We start from the raw sequence: 17,191 nt of genomic DNA on the forward strand, positions 1-17,191 counted from the left end.
CCTGAATGGTTTAGTGGTTTTCCCTACTTTCTTCAATTTAAGTCTGAATTTGGCAATAAGGAGTTCATGATCTGAGCCACAGTCAGTTCCTGGTTTTGTTTTTGTTGACTGTATAGAGCTTCTCCATCTTTGGCTGCAAAGAATATAATCAATCTGATTTCGGTGTTGACCATCTGGTGATGTCCATGTTTAGAGTCTTCTCTTGGGTTTTTGGAAGAGGATGTTTGCTATGACCAGTGTGTTTTCTTGGCAAAACTCTATTAGCCTTTGCCCTGCTTCATTCCATATTCCAAGGCCAAATTTGCCTGTTTCTCCAGGTGTTTCTTGACTTCCTACTTTTGCATTCCAGTCCCCTATGATGAAAAGGACATCTGTTTTGAGTGTTAGTTCTAAAAGGTCTTGTTGTTCTTCATAGAACTGTTCAGCTTCAGCTTCTTAAGCCTTATTGGTTGGAGCATAGTCTTGGATTACTTTGATATTGAATGGTTTGCCTTGGAAACAAACAGAGATCATTTCTGTTGTTTTTGAGACTGCATCCAAGTACTGCATTTCGGACTCTTTTGTTGACCATGATGGCTACTCCATTTCTTCTAAGGGATTCCTGCCTGCACTAGTAGATATAATGGTCATCTGAGTTAAACTCATCCATTCCAGTCCATTTTAGTTAACTGATTCCTAGAATGTTGATGTTCACTCTTGCCATCTCCTGTTTGACCACTTCCAATTTGCCTTGATTCATGGACCTAACATTTCAGGTTCCTATGCAATATTGCTCTTTACAACATCGGACCTTGCTTCTATCACCAGTCACATCCACAACTGGGTATTGTTTTTGCTTTGGCTCCATCCCTTCATTCTTTCTGGAATTATTTCTCAACTGATCTCCAGTAGCATATTGGGCACCTACTGACCTGCATGACCTTAATTGGGAATTGCATTTCATGGAAAATGGATTATTTCTATGAATCTTTTTTTTAAATATAAATTTATTCATTTTAATTGCAGGCTAATTACTTTTGGCATTGAAATGTATAATATCATACATTTCTATTAATCTTAAATTAAAAATTTCTCTTCAAAATACTTTGACAAATAAGGAGCAAACGTTCAAACTTTGTGAGACAAGATTACATTGTTAGGCTTATTCTAGATAGTGGGTTTATTATACATTTCTATATGTTTTCAATTGTGCAGAATTGAGCCTATTTATTCTGTAGAATTGTGACATTTAGATTTGAAGCTTACCAACAACATAAAATTCATATTATGGAATTTTTATAAAGTTTGCTTGTTGGTGGATTCATGTCAATGTATGGCAAAACCAAACAGTATTGTAAAGTAAAATAAAGTAAAAATAAAAATTAAAAAAAAAAAATAAAGGGACTTAGAAATAAAAATAAAGTTTGCTTGTTAACTACAGAGTTCTGTTTATGTAACAACCTAGTCAAAAACTGACATTAAATAAGAATAATTTATGATTAGGATATATATATTTTCTGGCTTACCTGGAATTGTCCTGAATTACACCTATGTTCTTCATGTACTAATTAACAGTGCCTCCTTTCATTTAAGAAATGGGCTAATTGGGATGATGAATTATATGAATGTATTCACATAATAGAATTCCTTTTAATAAATATTTATTGAAGACCAACTATGTGTCTGGAACTGTTCTAGGTGCTGGGGAAATGCTAATAATTAATTTTAAAAATGACATATTGAGTAACTTAGAAATGCTTATCTATTATTGTTATCAAAAAGTGATCAGGTAAATATATGTCATTGGTGCAGGATAATTGAATACTGCTAAAATCACAGTTTATTAAATGCATTGAAAGGAACCTATCAAGATTTTTTAAGAAATTAAAAGATACATTATAGATTTATCAATAAGATGGTAAGAATACATTGCTTTATCAAGTTAATAAGCACTTCAAATTTTTTCAACTTGCCTTAAACTCATAGGTGTTAAATAAAAGCTTCAAATACAAAATGTACGGTGAGAAAGCAGAGTAAAGGACATAGATTTTAAAATACCGAGAAACACTGATCTAGATCAATCTACAGTGACACAGTCAAGGGCATTCTTCCAACTTTTGAAATTGAGCCAAAAATGGATTTTGTCATCTAAAGGATACTTTTAAAATACATCTTCCTAAAAGAGCTTTGGTGGCATTAGGATAGGCAAATGAATTGGCCAGTCAACTGTAACTCCTTTGGCAGTTCTTTGGGCAGTTAAGAGTTAGACCCTGTTCTCTGATTTTGTTTTGATATGTAATTCAATTTTATTGGAAGAAGGTGATGTTAGAAAGTGACCTAAGTGATGTTAGTAAATGATAAAAATTCCTTTGAAATGTTTCCTGTAGAATTGCTCAGTCCATATAATTTATATAGTCCTTTTAGTTGATTCTGTCTTCTAAATTGTGGTTTGTGTTCATAGAACTGCTTGAAATCTTTTTCATATAATTCAAATTGAATTTCTAGGTGCAACATTTTCTGACTAGAACATTTTTAAACCTATCTATATATGCTTAGTCCCCTATGACATTAGACTTCATTTACTATTCAAAAGAATTTGCTGTGTTGTGCTCAGTTGCTCCAGTCGTGTTTGACTCTTTACGACCACATGAACTGTAGCCTGCCCGGTTCCTCTGTTCTTGGGATTTTTCAGGCAAGGATACTGGAGTGGGTTGCCATGCCCTCCTCCAGGGGATCTTCCCAATCCAGGAATTAAACCCGAGTCTTCTGTGTCTCCTGCATTGTGGGGCAGATTCTTTACTGTTGAGCCACCAGGGAAGCCCCAAAAGAAGTTAAATAATATTAAATTGTAATAGTTCTAAATATAAATTAGTTTACCTTTAAATACCGCTGTTCTACCACTAAGATATTTAACTTTTAAATAATGCAGAAGGACTTTCTGAAGACTCTGTATGGAGTCAATGTCTTTAACTATTAATTGTTGTTGGGTTTTTTTCCTAAGAAACATTTGTGGTTTACTGGAAAGAGTCTGGGTTTGAAGATCAGACCATCCAGCTTACGATCATGGCTCTATTCATTATAAGCTATGTTATCTTTGGTATATTTTTAACCTTTTTCAGCCTCATTTTCCCAAGTTTGTTGAAACAGATAAGAATGCTAAGTACTAGCCCTAGTACATAGAAGTATTTGGACTATCGTATGTGCTCTAAAAATGTTTATTGAATGTAAATCTAGATTTCTTTAGTTGTTCAAAATTTATTATTTATCTTTACTTTGTAATTGGATTTGATTTCTACTGCTTACATAACCGTGGGGAGAACCATTAAATTCAGTTAGTTACAATGGTTACCAAACTGAAAGCAACTCAGACATGGATCAAATGCTGCTGAAGTTCAGAGCAATTGCATCTGGTTTGTTAATTGCGCTGGCTGCCTATCTCCAACTATTCTGGGAACTACTGATTTAGAGTTGGTTATTAGGTTCATTTTAACTTTACTCAGCACAAAATAAACGATACGAACTGTCTGTGCTTTGTCACAGCAAAACATGTGACATAGACCTTGCCCTTAAGGAGCTAACAGTAGGAAGTACCCATTGTGGTCTATCATTTGCCCTTCCTCCCCACCAATTTTCTCTACAGAATTATGAGTGGCACTACGATCCTTATCTAATTTGCAGCAGAGCCTTTAAGCCTGGGTGAGGAGCCAAGAGAGTCCAGGAGGGAGGATGTCATATGAGATCTGTGTGTTTACCCAGCTTGCTGTCACTGCAATTATCCTGGGCCACTAATGTTATAATCATCTTTTGTAAGAAAAGACCTTTTTAAGTATCACTCCTAAATGCAACTATTGCAATTGTCTTTTGGTTGCCTTCTCAGACATTTGCCTTTTCAAAAAGTTGTGTCCAGCACTCCTGAGGTTATTTTTCAGTACAACTAGATTGTGGCATTCTATTTCCTATGAGGCTCAAATATTAATATAATTTCCCCTTTCTGCCTCAGGATCACATATCTAGCTTTTGCCTTCATGTTAAAAAAAAAATGAAAATCTTTATTTTTATTCATTTGACAATTGTAAAACTGAACATTTAAGAGTTCTAGTAGAAACATGGTTTTTATAAACTTCTTTTAAAATTCCATTTATAACCTGTAATTATTGAATAAGGTGATCTTAATTGCACCCATGAAATTAAAAGACACTTACTCCTTGGAAGAAAAGTTATGACCAACCTAGATAGCATATTGAAAAGTAGAGACATTACTTTGCCAACAAAGATCTGTCTAGTCAAGGCTATGGTTTTTCCAGTGGTCATGTATGGATGTGAGAGTTGGACTGTGAAGAAAGCTGAGCGCCGAAAAATTGATGCTTATGAACTATTGTGTTGGAGAAGACTCTTGAGTCCCTTGGACTGCAAGGAGATCCAACTAGTCCATCCTAAAGGAGATCAGTCCTGGGTGTTCCATTGGAAGGACTGATGCTGAAGCTGAAACTCCAATACTTTGGCCACCTCATGAGGGGAGTGGACTCATTTGAAAAGACCCTGATGCTAGGAGGGATTGAGGGCAGGAGAAGAAGGGGATGACAGAGGATGAGATGGCTGGATGGCATCACTGACTCAATGGACATGAGTTTGAGTGAACTCCAGGAGTTGGTGATGGATAGGGAGGCCTGGTGTGCTGCAATTCATGGGTTCGCAAAGAGTCAGACACGACTGAGGGACAGAACTGAGTTCTTTTAAAGCTTTGAATCACTCTTTCTATGCATTTGTAAGAGAATGTCCCAGTGTAAGAATAGGACATCCTTTTGTGACTAAGCTAATTTTGTTTATAGGCCAAGCAAACATTCATTGACTTTTAGTTTAATTTTTAAGAGGCTTAAAATGTTTTTTAAATTCTTTTCTTCATGTTCTACTTCAGCATGTTCAAAATCATCCTGTGATGAAAGACCTTGCCTCATTTCTGGACCCAGGTTTTAATTGTCCTTCTTTCTTTGACTTTCCTTAATATTTATGTCTTGAATATTGTCTGTTCTCATGGGAAACATTGGATAACCTTCAAAAAATCATTCTGAACATAATATGTTTTCATAATATGATGATACTAGCACCTATCATACACAGAAATCATTGTTACAGTCAAAATTGAGAATGAAAAGAACATGCTATTTATCCAGCTGTATTCAAATACGACAGAACAAAGAAACAGCAATTTTAGAATAAAAATTTCCATTTCCATTTTCTCTCTACCTACTCACAGTCTGAGTTTGTGATGGGTGGGATCTGTATTACTGGCCTGTTATCTGATCAGACACTCAGTATTGTAATTTGGGAAACTGTGAACTATCTATTATTATGTAAAACAACCAAATAGACAACCTCCCTTAACTTAGTTGTGTCTTAATTTAAAAATTTAAGCACACCTTCCCATCAAGTCTTATTAGCACTGGCAACATCCAGGCCCACTTGAATGTTCTGATACCTATGAACAATACAGAAAAAACTGGTGGTCTGGACTGGGCTATGTAGATGGCTGATCAAGTAATTTGTGTCAAGGATGTATTTCATTTTGCCAGACCTGGAATGAGGGGATTCTCAGAGGAGTCAAAAAGCCAGAGGAGCAACCACATCATCTTCAAAATTCCATGATTTGAGAGTCAGGGTTCACAGACTAGGTCTGGTGGAGAGGCACATAGAAATCCAGGTGAGGGGTATGGGATGGGAGGGGCTGGTAGCAGAATCAGGAGATTAGAATTTGGAGGAAATAAGATCAGAGGGAGAGAAAGAGAGTGGGTGTGAGAGTGAGAGACTAAATTAGTAGTGAAAGATGCCCACAAACAATGGCAGACATTTTGTGACTCAGACTGAAAGGTCAATCGGTCTTTGTGTCTGTGGGTTGAGCCATCTTAAAGAAAAAAAAAAAAAATCATAGATACTTCCCTAGGTGAGTTTTCATTTTACTAAGGAGCCCAGAAAACATTGCATTAAAACAAACTATTATAAGGAGAATTTCAGCTCTCTGTCTGATGAGTGAAGTAGTTTTGAGAAGTTGGACCATTTTGGAGTCCCATTTTCCATTTATCATCATGATTAAGAGGACACAAACTATGGCCAAACTGCCTGATTTTGAATCTCAGATATAAAGATTTAACAGCTTAAGACTTGGTCAATTCCTTAACCTTTTATGCCTTAGTTTCTTCATCTTTGAAATGCAGAAAACAGTATGACCTACTGCACAGGACTGTTATGAGGAATAAATGAGTTAAGCTATATCAAGCTCTTCATTCAGTTCAGTTCAGTTCAGTTCAGTCACTCAGTCGTGTCTGACTCTTTGCGACCCCATGAATCGCAGCACGCCAGGCCTCCCTGTCCGTCACCAACTCCCGGAGTTCACTCAGACTCATGTCCATCGAGTCAGTGATACCATCCAGCCATCTCATCCTCAGTCGTCCCTTTCTTCTCCTGCCCCCAATCCCTCCCAGCATCAGAGTCTTTTCCAGTGAGTCACCTCTTCGCATGAGGTTGGTCAAAGTACTGGAGTTTCAGCTTTAGCATCATTCCTTCCAAAGAAATCCCAGGATTGATCTCATTCAGAATGGACCGGTTGGATCTCTTTGCAGTCCAAGGGACTCTCAAGAGTATTCTCCAATACCACAGTTCAAAAGCATCAATTCTTCAGCGCTCAGCCTTCTTCACAGTCCAACTCTCACATCCATACATGACCACTGGAAAAACCATAGCCTTGACTAGACGGACCTTAGTCGGCAAAGTAATATCTCTACTTTTCAATATGCTGTCTAGGTTGGTCATAACTTTTCTTCCAAAGAGTAAGCGTCTTTTAATTTCATGGCTGCAATCACCATCTGCAGTGATTTTGGAGCCCAAAAAATAAAGTGTGACACTGTTTCCACTGTTTCTCCATCTATTTCTCATGAAGTGATGGAACCAGATGCCATGATCTTTGTTTTCTGAATGTTGAGCTTTAAGCCAACTTTTTCACTCTCCTCTTTCACTTTCATCAAGAGGCTTTTAAGTTCCTCTTCACTTTCTGCAATAAGAGTGGTGTCATCTGCATATCTGAGATTATTGATATTTCTCCTGGCAATCTTGATTCCAGCTTGTGCTTCTTCCAGCCCAGCATTTCTCATGATGTGCTCTGCATATAAGTTGAATAAGCGGGTTCCTTTTCCTATTTGGAACCAGTCTGTTGTTCCATGTCCAGTTCTAACTGTTGCTTCCTGGCCTGCATACAGATTTCTCAAGAGGCAGGTCAGGTGGTCTGGTATTCCCATCTCTCTCAGAATTTTCCGCAGTTTATTTTGATCCACACAGTCAAAGGCTTTGGCATAGTCAATGAAGCAGAAATAGATGTTTTTCTGAAACTCTCTTGCTTTTTCCATGATCCAGCAGATGGCAATTTGATCTCTGGTTCCTCTGCCTTCAATTACTATGTTGTTGCTTTTGTTCATTTGCTCAGTTGTGTCTGACTCTTTGCCACCCCGTGGACTGCAGCACGCCAGGTTTCCCTGTCCTTCAAAATCTCTTGGAGCTTGCTCAGACTCATTTCCACTGAGTCAGTGATGCCATCCAGCTATCTTGTCCTCTGTCATCCTCTTCTCCTCCTGCCCTCAATGTTTCCCAGCATCAGGGTCTTTTTTAATGAGCTGGCTCTTCACATCAGTGGCCAAAGTATTGGAGCTTCAGCTATAACATCAGTTCTTCTAATGAATATTCAGGATTGATTTCTTCTAGGATTGACTGATTTGATCTCCTTGCAGTCCAAGGGACTCTCAAGAGTCTTCTCCAACCACGGTTCAAAAGCATCAATTCTTCAGTGTTCACCCTTCTTTATGGTCCAACTCTCACTGGAAAAACCGTAGCTGACTAGACGGACCTTTGTTGGCAGAGTAACGTCTCTGCTTTTTAATGTGCTGTCTAGGTTGGTCATAGCTTTTCTTCCAAGGAGCAGCTTTTGATTTCATGGTTACAGTCACTAACTGCAGTGATTTTGGAGCCCAGGAAAATAAAGTCTGTCACTGTTTCCATTGTTTCTCCATCTATTTGCCATGCAGTGATAGGACCAGCATTTTTTTAATGTTGAGTTTTAAGCCAGCTTTTTAACTCTCCTCTTTCACCTTCATCAAGAGACTCTTTAGTTCCTCTTCACTTTCTGCCATAAGGTTGGTGTCATCTGCATATCTGAGGTTATTGATATTTCTCCAGGCAGTCTTGATCCCAGCTTGTGCTTCATCCAGCCCAGCGTTTCACATGATGTACTCTGCACAGAGTTAAATAAGTAGGGTGACAATATACAGTCTTGATATATTCCTTTCCCAGTTTGGAACCAGTCTGTTGCTCTATGTATGGTTCTAACTGTTGCTTCTTGATCTGAATACAGGTTTCACAAGAGGCAGGTAAGGTGGTCTGGTATTTCCACCTCTTCAAGAGTTTTCCACAGTTTGTTGTGTCCACACAGTCAAAGGCTTTACTGTAGTCAATGAAGCAGAAGTAGATGTTTTTCTGGAATTAGCTTGCTTTCTGTGTGATTGAGCAGGTGTTGACAATTTGATGTCTTATTTCTCTGCCTTTTCTAAATCCAGCTTGTACATCTGGAAGCTCTTGGTTGATGTACTATTGAGCCTCACTTGAAGGATTTTGAGCATTACCTTGCTAGCATGTGAAATGAGTACAATTGTGTGGTAGTTTGAGCATTCCTTGTCCTTGTCCTTCTTTGGGATTGGAATGAAACTGACCTTTTCCAGTCCTGTGGTCACTGCTTAGTTTTCCATAGTTGCTGGAATATTGAGTGCAGCACTTGCTATATAAGTTTAAACAATTATCTTTGTAAAATAAGGCATATTAGGCTAGGGCAGGGGTCCCCTAATTTACACTGAACAAGTCGTAAATACAATGTAGAATTGGGCAAGGTATGTGGTGTGTTTCTACAATCAACTGTCCTATGACTTAGCTGTATTGAGAGATGTTCCTCAGACCTTGCTAGGAACACTTAACTAGTTTTCTCCAGGTGATTTCCTCTTAGCTAGCAGCTTACTGTTCAAGCCTGCAGAGACACTGTACTCCATGACAACAGTGCCCTTGATGTGTGAAATATTTGAGTATATTTTTCAGCCTTTCATGGCTGTTATAAATATCGTATCTGGAATATTTGGAGATGTCACTGTGTGTATAATCTTGTATTTGTTCAGAACCAGGAAGTCATATGCTCATTGAAGAGACTAAGGGAAAATAGGTTTGAAGAATAAACATAACAGACTGCCAGGCGAGGTGCTAATTTCCTAAGTAACTCCAGGTATATCACTTAATATCAAGATCTGTTTTTAATCTGTAAGGTATCAAAGTTCAGTTTGCTCAACTCTTTGGTATTCTAATTGCCTAGCCTATCTAAAAGATAGGCTTCTCATTTTGTAAAGAAACCTTTCCTAAGAAATTGTATATTTCTAAGCCATGTGTGTTAGGTAATCAGTCGTGTCAGACTCTTTGTGAGCCCATGGATTATAGCCCACCAGGCTCCTCTGTCCATGGGATTTTCCAGGTAAGAATATTGGAGTGGGTTACCATGCCCTCCTCCAAGGGATCTTCCTGACCCAGGGACCGAACCTTAGTCTCCCACATTGCAGGCAGATTCTTTACCATCAGAGCCACCAGGGAAGCCCAAAAAGTTATTCTGGCCCATAAAGGGATCAAACCCACGACCTTGATGTTATTAGCACCACACTCTAACCAACTGAGCTAACTGGCCACAACAGTCACTTTTGAAGCCTTATGTGGTATTAAAATTTTAGATCCCTTAGAGCATTGCTCCTAACTTTGAAAATTTTCCTATAATATAGTTTAAGTTTGCGGCAAGGAAAGATATAATAGCTAGCTTTCCCTTAGGCTCCAGACTTCCTTGGATTAAGAATCAGAAGACCTGAATTCAAATCTGATCAAATGGTATGAATTGGTCAAGTTTCTTTACTTTTAGTAGTTTTTCATCTGTGAAATGAAAAATAATGCAACGTTTGTGTTAGTCGCTCAGAAGTCACTCAGAGTTGTGACCCCATGGATTATATAGCCCACCAGGTTCCTCTGCCCATGGAATTTTTCCAGGCAAGAATACCGGAGTGAGTAGCCGTTCTCTTCTCCAGGGAATCTTTCTGACCTAGGGAATCAAATGCTGGTCTCCTACGTTGCAGGCAGATTCTTTAACATCTGAACCACCAAGGAAGCCCCTGCAACACTTAGAATGATGATTAAATTAGCTATCATGTAAAATCTTTTAAGACAATACTTTGTTAAATACCTTGGTTTATTTTTCTTAGTCCTTATTTTCCTTTCCTCTAATTCTGATGGAGCTTCTGGAGAAAGCCAATCCTATAATGATGTTGGCAATATTAATTTTTTAAAACTTTTTCCCCCAAAGGACCAAAGAATTTTGCATTTATGAAAGATCAGAAATTACTCTTTTTATGTGTGAATTGTGAAGATGTAGCCATTGACCAGTTATTATCCATAGAGAATAGTAATGTGATGAGAGCATATCATGCTGAAGGAGAGATATTTCAGGATACCTTCATTTCCGGACCCCGAAAGGATGAGCTAATAAAGCACAATGGGCTAAAGACCCAGCTGTGAGGTTAGGAGCCTAGATGGCAGAATTCCATGGATTGTTCTTACTCTTTTGGGATCTGCGACATGAATAGACCTCAGTTGATCCAGGAATAGACTTCCCTTTTGCAGCTAGAGAGAGAGGAAACTGAAGGAGAGGTGAGTGTGCCTGGAATAGACAGGAGAGTTGAACTTAATTTAGGAGTTGCTGGACGTCCTTCTCTTGCTCATACACAGTAAAATTTTAATGACATTTTAAGTGAATGTTTACATTTTAAGAAGAAAATTCTCATACATTGGGTGAGAAAAAAACCAGCCTGTACCTCGATCCATGAGCCACACTTTCTGTGCAGTGGTCCCTAAGTGATCCCTAAGAGCAAGCACAATTGCTGCATTTATGCAACTTTTTATTTACTAAGTAGTGGATAGCAGCATATGGGAGCAATGACAATAGCTGACTGATGAGAAAACAAAGAAATTCCAGTATTTCACTCTTTTGAAAAAAGTCATTCAGAATTTAGTCATATTGGTTCAGCTGTTGTAACCAAAGACTGATAAGATAATAGAGGTCTTTGTGGTGGTTTTGTACTGAAATCCTTTATCTTTATGATGCACTGGGGCCCTTTAGAGTGGAAAGCTTTTAAAACTGCTGTTGGATTCAGAACTCAAATTAGCTGCTAGTATACTGGGACAGGGGTTCCTTTCTCGGGCAGTCACCACAAAGTAACTTTTATCAGGGGACCTTCTGATGGATTGTTATTTTCTTCAGCTTACCCTATTTATTTTTGTTGACTTTCTGCCGTTCTATTTTGTGACATTTAAAAGAACACTGTATCAAAAAGGCCAGTGCTAAATGGTGGACTGAGCTTGTGAAGTAGAGACATCACAGCCCATCTGATGTGTGAGGAGGCTGCAGTTTGAAACGCCACAGTTTAACCAGGTTACCTGTGGGCAGAAAAGATCAAATGCAGCCTTCTTTGATGACTAGCATTGTATTTTGTCTTTCTTCTCAAACAATGTCCATTAAAAAAAATTAGAACTAACCAGGGAATTGATTCTCAAGAGCATTTCTTTTCAACTTAATTTAAAATCTTTCTGGATTGTTGACTGAGCTCTGTGATTAAATTCTTTAATCCTTTCCAGGATTGATGTGGAAAAGTATATATCTATCAGAATTCCACTCCAGTGTTACTGCCACCTCTCCCCATCATTCCAAACACACTGTTCATACCCAGACTTGTAATTTTGTTCTTTAGTCCTATTAACTATATTAAAGTGGTATGTGATCCAATAAAGAAGAATTGTTAGGTAGAAGTCTTATTTTAAATTTGCTAGGACACATTTCTAGATAATGCCAAACTAATTTGTTAATATTAGTCTTATTTGACTTGGTAAACATTGTGTTTTAACACTACTACCCCTCATTTTGTAAATATGAAGAAATAAAAAAACATGCAGAGAAATTCAGAAAACTTAATTTAGCTGTCCTTGCTTGTTCTCTTTCCCTCTCTACTTCCCTCTTAGTTTCTCCCCTTCTGCCTTCTCTATTTCTTTTTCTACCAATCCCCCCTCACATTTCTAATTTTCTCTGTCTCTCTTTCCACTGTTGTGCTTGTTTCTGGGTTTTCTCATTAGAAAAAACTTAGTCATCACCATACAGCAGTGATCCACTTTCAGAGGACAGATATTAAGAGAGTGACCTATTTAAGATTTTTATATTTTAAAAGTCCTATATAGGGGAATATTGTAAAAGAGGTGAGGCACATCCATTTATTAAAGTGCTATCTGCAAGGTGCCTCCCGTATCCAGATGTGGAATCTTTAGGGACTTCCTAATGCCCAGTCTTATTTCTAGCACCACTGATTGTAATTATGTATATTTCACATGGGCAAAATTAACTAGCAGATTGTGATACTAACTTTTAGGAGCTGATGTTAAAAAAAAAATTTCGAACTTGATTTTTAATTTTTTATTCTATAATCAAGAAAGGATTTGTCCTAATTGTCTTATTATTTTACCTAAATTCCCATCTATTTTAAATTTCTCTATTGGCTTTGTACCTCGGGACAGGTAGTTATACTTTGTAAAGTTTAAAATAAATAGTCTATTTTAGTTATTTTTTTTTTTTCAACTTCTTCTGATTATGACCAAAAAAGGCTAGAGGGCTGATTTTGAAACTGTTTTGGTGAAAGATGGTATTTGAAAACTTTTGATGAGGGAAATTGCTGCTGTATTTACATTTTGAAAAGTGTTTCCTTATTTACACACTATTGACTTCCTATTGAGACTCAAAATTTTAAGTACAACTGGTAAAGAATTCAGTGGATCAAACTCAGTAAATCTGAAGTCACTGGAATAGAGGCCCCTAAGAAAAAAATGTGTCAATTTTAAAGGTCTTTCTTAACTGAAGACCATTTTGTGATAGAGCCAAAGGTTAATAAAATCAGTAGTGAATGTAGCAATTTTACAGATAAGCTATTCACAACAAGTGTAGTTACTTGAATAAAAAGCTAATTCAGTTCTAAAATGCCACATGCAGTAGCAGTGAATAGCTGCTTTTAGGTGCTTTCTGGAGGAGGATAAAATACAGAATCACGGCACTCTTCTCTTCAGCGTCCCTGGCTGCCTGTAAATTGCTGTGAATGGGGCTGTGGGCTGACAGGCTCTATTAAGACAAACTGCCTTTCTCATCGGAGAGATAAAATAAATCAGGTGTTTAGTCAAATTAAAATACTTCAGCTGGAGCAGGCCCTGGGGAGCACTGATCCACCTGACTAATCTGAGAGAAACTCAAGACAGATGTGGTTTGGGGATAAAGACGACCCCATGAAAAAAACACACACACACACACAACAAAAACCCTATTGCATTGTCTTTCAGTTTACAGCACAGTTTACAGCACAGAGTGTCAGGCGCACTCTGTGTGTGATAGTAGATAAAAGCAGGTGCCCTAACTTGTAAAGAAGCTGTGTACGGAAGCTTTTTTTGCTGGTTTATGAAACTACTTCTGTTTTTATGAAGGAGATATATTTTCTGGCAGTGGTTGTAAGAATCATTTTAAGATAGCCTGGAGATGAGAAACAGATGATGTAGGCAGCTACTGATGACCTCTGCTGGCCTGGGCAGATCCTCAGGATCTGATCTACTTTTTTTCTAAACTGATTTGCTCAAACCTCAAGATGTAATTTAAGACAAGATTTCCTACATAGAGTTAGGCTACCTTCTAAGAGCATTCTATAGGTCATTTGCCTTCTTTAATATGTAGTTAGGTTGCCCCACTACCTCTTATTAAATTGTCTACTTTTAAACAACTCTGGCGGTTGTTAGTTCCTTTGCTATGGTAAAGTTTCACGTTCAATTAAACTAGTATTTTTGAGATGAAGTAACTCGTGTTTGCAGGTTGATTAGTCAGTGTGATTTAGACTTGATATTATTTTTGTTATAGCTGCATACAAATTTGCTGTTAATTAAAACAAAAATCCAGCACCACGGATTTTAAATACTTGAGTTTAAACCACTACATGTGAACAAATACAATGGGTATAGAACAGAAGAATGACTACACGCATATGTATGTTTAGTCCTATATATGTGTGTGTGTGTGTGTGTGTGTGATGTCACTCAGTCGTGTCCAACTCTTCCCGTCAGGCTCCTCTGTCCATGGAATGCTCTAGGCAAGAATACTGGAGTGAGTTGCCATTTCCCTCTCCAGGGCATCTTTCTGACCTAGAGATCAAATTGGCAGCTCCTGTTCCTCCTACATTGCAGGTGGATTCTTTTGCCACTGAGCCACAAAACTAGAAATCAGTTTACATTATGTAAGAGCTTATATTATCTAAACGTATAGGCTGAAATGTGTGTGTGTATACGTATATATCCACATGTATACTTCCCATTTCAGGAGCGATTTTAGATTTGTTATACTACTATATTTCATTCAAACTGCATTTGTCATGCCATTCACACCTATTCAAAATATATACGTGCTTCTCAAATTTAGGGATAAGATAACAATAGCCTTATATGTGCACCTAACTTTTCGATTTAAATATACTGGTGATCGTGGCTTGTTTTCTTCCTAAACATGTATCTTTTTAAAGGTCAATGAAAGACTAATTTAGATATCATTGAATTTTTACAGTTAAACAACTTGAATAGCATGGTGATTTGTAAAAAGATTCAGTTAAATGGTGGTCTCTATTAATTCAGGTATACATGTCTATTAGTATTGGAAGCATCTATTCATTTATGGACCTGTTAGCTTCACCTTGAACAGCAGAGGTTAAGAAGCCATTTATATGTTATCTTCAGCTTCTCTGTTTCCTATGCAGGGAAGAAAGCAAAATATATTAAAGGTTTTTGAAAAGATGTAGTTTAACCTAGGAGAGAAGAGAAAAATTTCCAGTCTTTACTTTACTGGGGAATCTAACTGCCAGATCCAACTCTTGTATTGGTCCTTGCCCCAAACTTCCTGTGAACGCTCTTTATTAACAAAGAATTATGGCGCAGTAACTTTACCAGTGTCCAGTAAGTGTTCTCTTAACTCACCTCACATATGTTCAGTTCAGTTCAGTCATTCAGTCATGTCTGACTCTCTGCAACCCCATGAACCATAGCACACCAGGCCTCCCTGTCCATCACCAACTCCTGGAGTCTACACAAACCTGTGTCCATTGAGTCAGTGATGCCATCCTACCATCTCATCCTCTATTTTCCCCTTCTCCTCCTGCCCCCAATCTTTCCCAGCATCAGGGTCTTTTCAAATCAGTCAGCTCTTCACATCAGGTGGCCAAAGTATCGGAATTTCAGCTTTAGCATCAGTCCTTCCAATGAATATTCAGGACTGATTTCCTTTAGGATGGTCTGGTTGGATCTCCTTGCAGTCCAAGGGACTCACAAGAGTCTTCTCCAACACCACAGTTCAAAAGCATCAATTTCTCGGTGCTCAGCTTTCTTCACCGTCCAACTCTCACATCCATACATGACTACTGGAAAAACCATAGCCTTGACTAGACGGACCTTTGTTGGCAAAGTAATGTCTCTGCTTTTGAATATGCTATCTAGGTTGGTCATAACTTTCCTTCCAAGGAGTAAGCGTCTTTTAATTTCATGGCTGCAATCACCATCTGCAGTGATTTTGGAACCCCCCAAAATAAAGTCTGACACTGTTTCCACTGTTTCCCATCTATTTGCCATGAAGTGATGGAACCAGATGCCATGATCTTAGTTTTCTGAATGTTGAGCTTTAAGCCAACTTTTTCACTCTCCTCTTTCACCTTCATCAAGATGTAGGTATAACAATAAAATTACAGGTAAATCAGAATGTTGTTACTTCAGAATGTTGTTGTTACATACAAAAAAATATATAATAAAATTTGCATATATCCCATTTATCTGTTCTAATAACTTCCAAACTCTTCTTCACACTATAGCCAGAATCCTCACATCATCTCTTGTTTAAAATATTTTAGTGATTTTGAAATTTTCTTGGAATAAACATGAAGTTCATCCAGCACGGTCTGTAAGGAGCTGAATGGTGTGACCTTTTCCTACCTCTCTAGCCTCATTTCGGAGAAGGCAATGGCACCCCACTCCAGTACTCTTGCCTGGAGAATCCCAGGGACGGGGGAGCCTGGTAGGCTGCAGACCATGGGGTCGCTAAGAGTCAGGCATGACTGAGCGACTTCACTTTCACTTTTCACTTTCATGCATTGGAGAAGGAAATGGCAACCCACTCCATTGTTCTTGCCTGGAGAATCCCAGCGATGGGGGGAGCCTGGTGGGCTGCCGTCTATGGGGTCGCACAGAGTCAGACACGACTGAAGCGACTTAGCAGCAGCAGCAGCAGCAGCCTCATTTAGTACTCTACTCTCCTTTGTGTTTTTGTTTGTTTTTGCCTAAGTTTTACTACCTTCAATTGCTGGAACACACACTGACACTCTCCCACCACCTGGCACCTCACAGGGCCTTTGTCTATGTTGTTTTCTCCTACTGAAAACCTTCTTGACCACTCTCCACCTCTGACTAGTTAATTCTTCATGTTTCTGTTAACTTATTACTGATACCTTTTCAGGCATACCTTCCTGAGTCTTGGTCCTCCCAAACTTGGTTAAACCTCCCAGCAAGTATCTGTCCTGTTTATAATTCTTATTTAGTTGTCATCTACACTTGTATATGTGATTGCTTGGTGAGGGTGTGAGTAGGAAACTCTGTCTGCTTTTTCTTGCTATGGTATCTGTATCCTTGGTTCTTGATATAGTACCTGAGATTCAGGAAATATTCTTTAATTAAAGTTTAATGAAATGAGTAAGTAAATTTCATACTTGTTTTATATCTCCTCATTCCTATATATCATTAACATCTATATTAGTTGAGCTTGTTTTACTTTGGGAGAGATTTTATGATTCCCCTCTAGGAACCTGATTTTGTATTTTAATATTTCTGGATCAAGAAGATCTTTCTTTCACCAGGCTTAAATTCCTATTGCTGAAATAAAAACTCATTTAAAACAATCACTCTCAGTAGCTAGAAAGAACAACTGGTTACAATCCTTGAGATACAGAATTTGTTTCCATATCAGTGAAGTACATTTTCTAATATCATTTCACTA

General features: G+C 38.0%; 1 protein-coding gene across 4 annotated transcripts in view; it reads left to right on the forward strand.

Annotated features, from left to right (window-relative positions):
* Positions 1 to 17,191, forward strand: part of SOX6 (SRY-box transcription factor 6) — a 408,021-nt gene that overhangs the window by 172,336 nt on the left and 218,494 nt on the right. The gene's annotated exons all lie outside the window — the stretch shown is intronic.

This window comes from Capricornis sumatraensis, chromosome 16 (assembly GCF_032405125.1).
Source record: "Capricornis sumatraensis isolate serow.1 chromosome 16, serow.2, whole genome shotgun sequence".
In the NCBI taxonomy this organism is placed as follows: domain Eukaryota; kingdom Metazoa; phylum Chordata; class Mammalia; order Artiodactyla; family Bovidae; genus Capricornis; species Capricornis sumatraensis.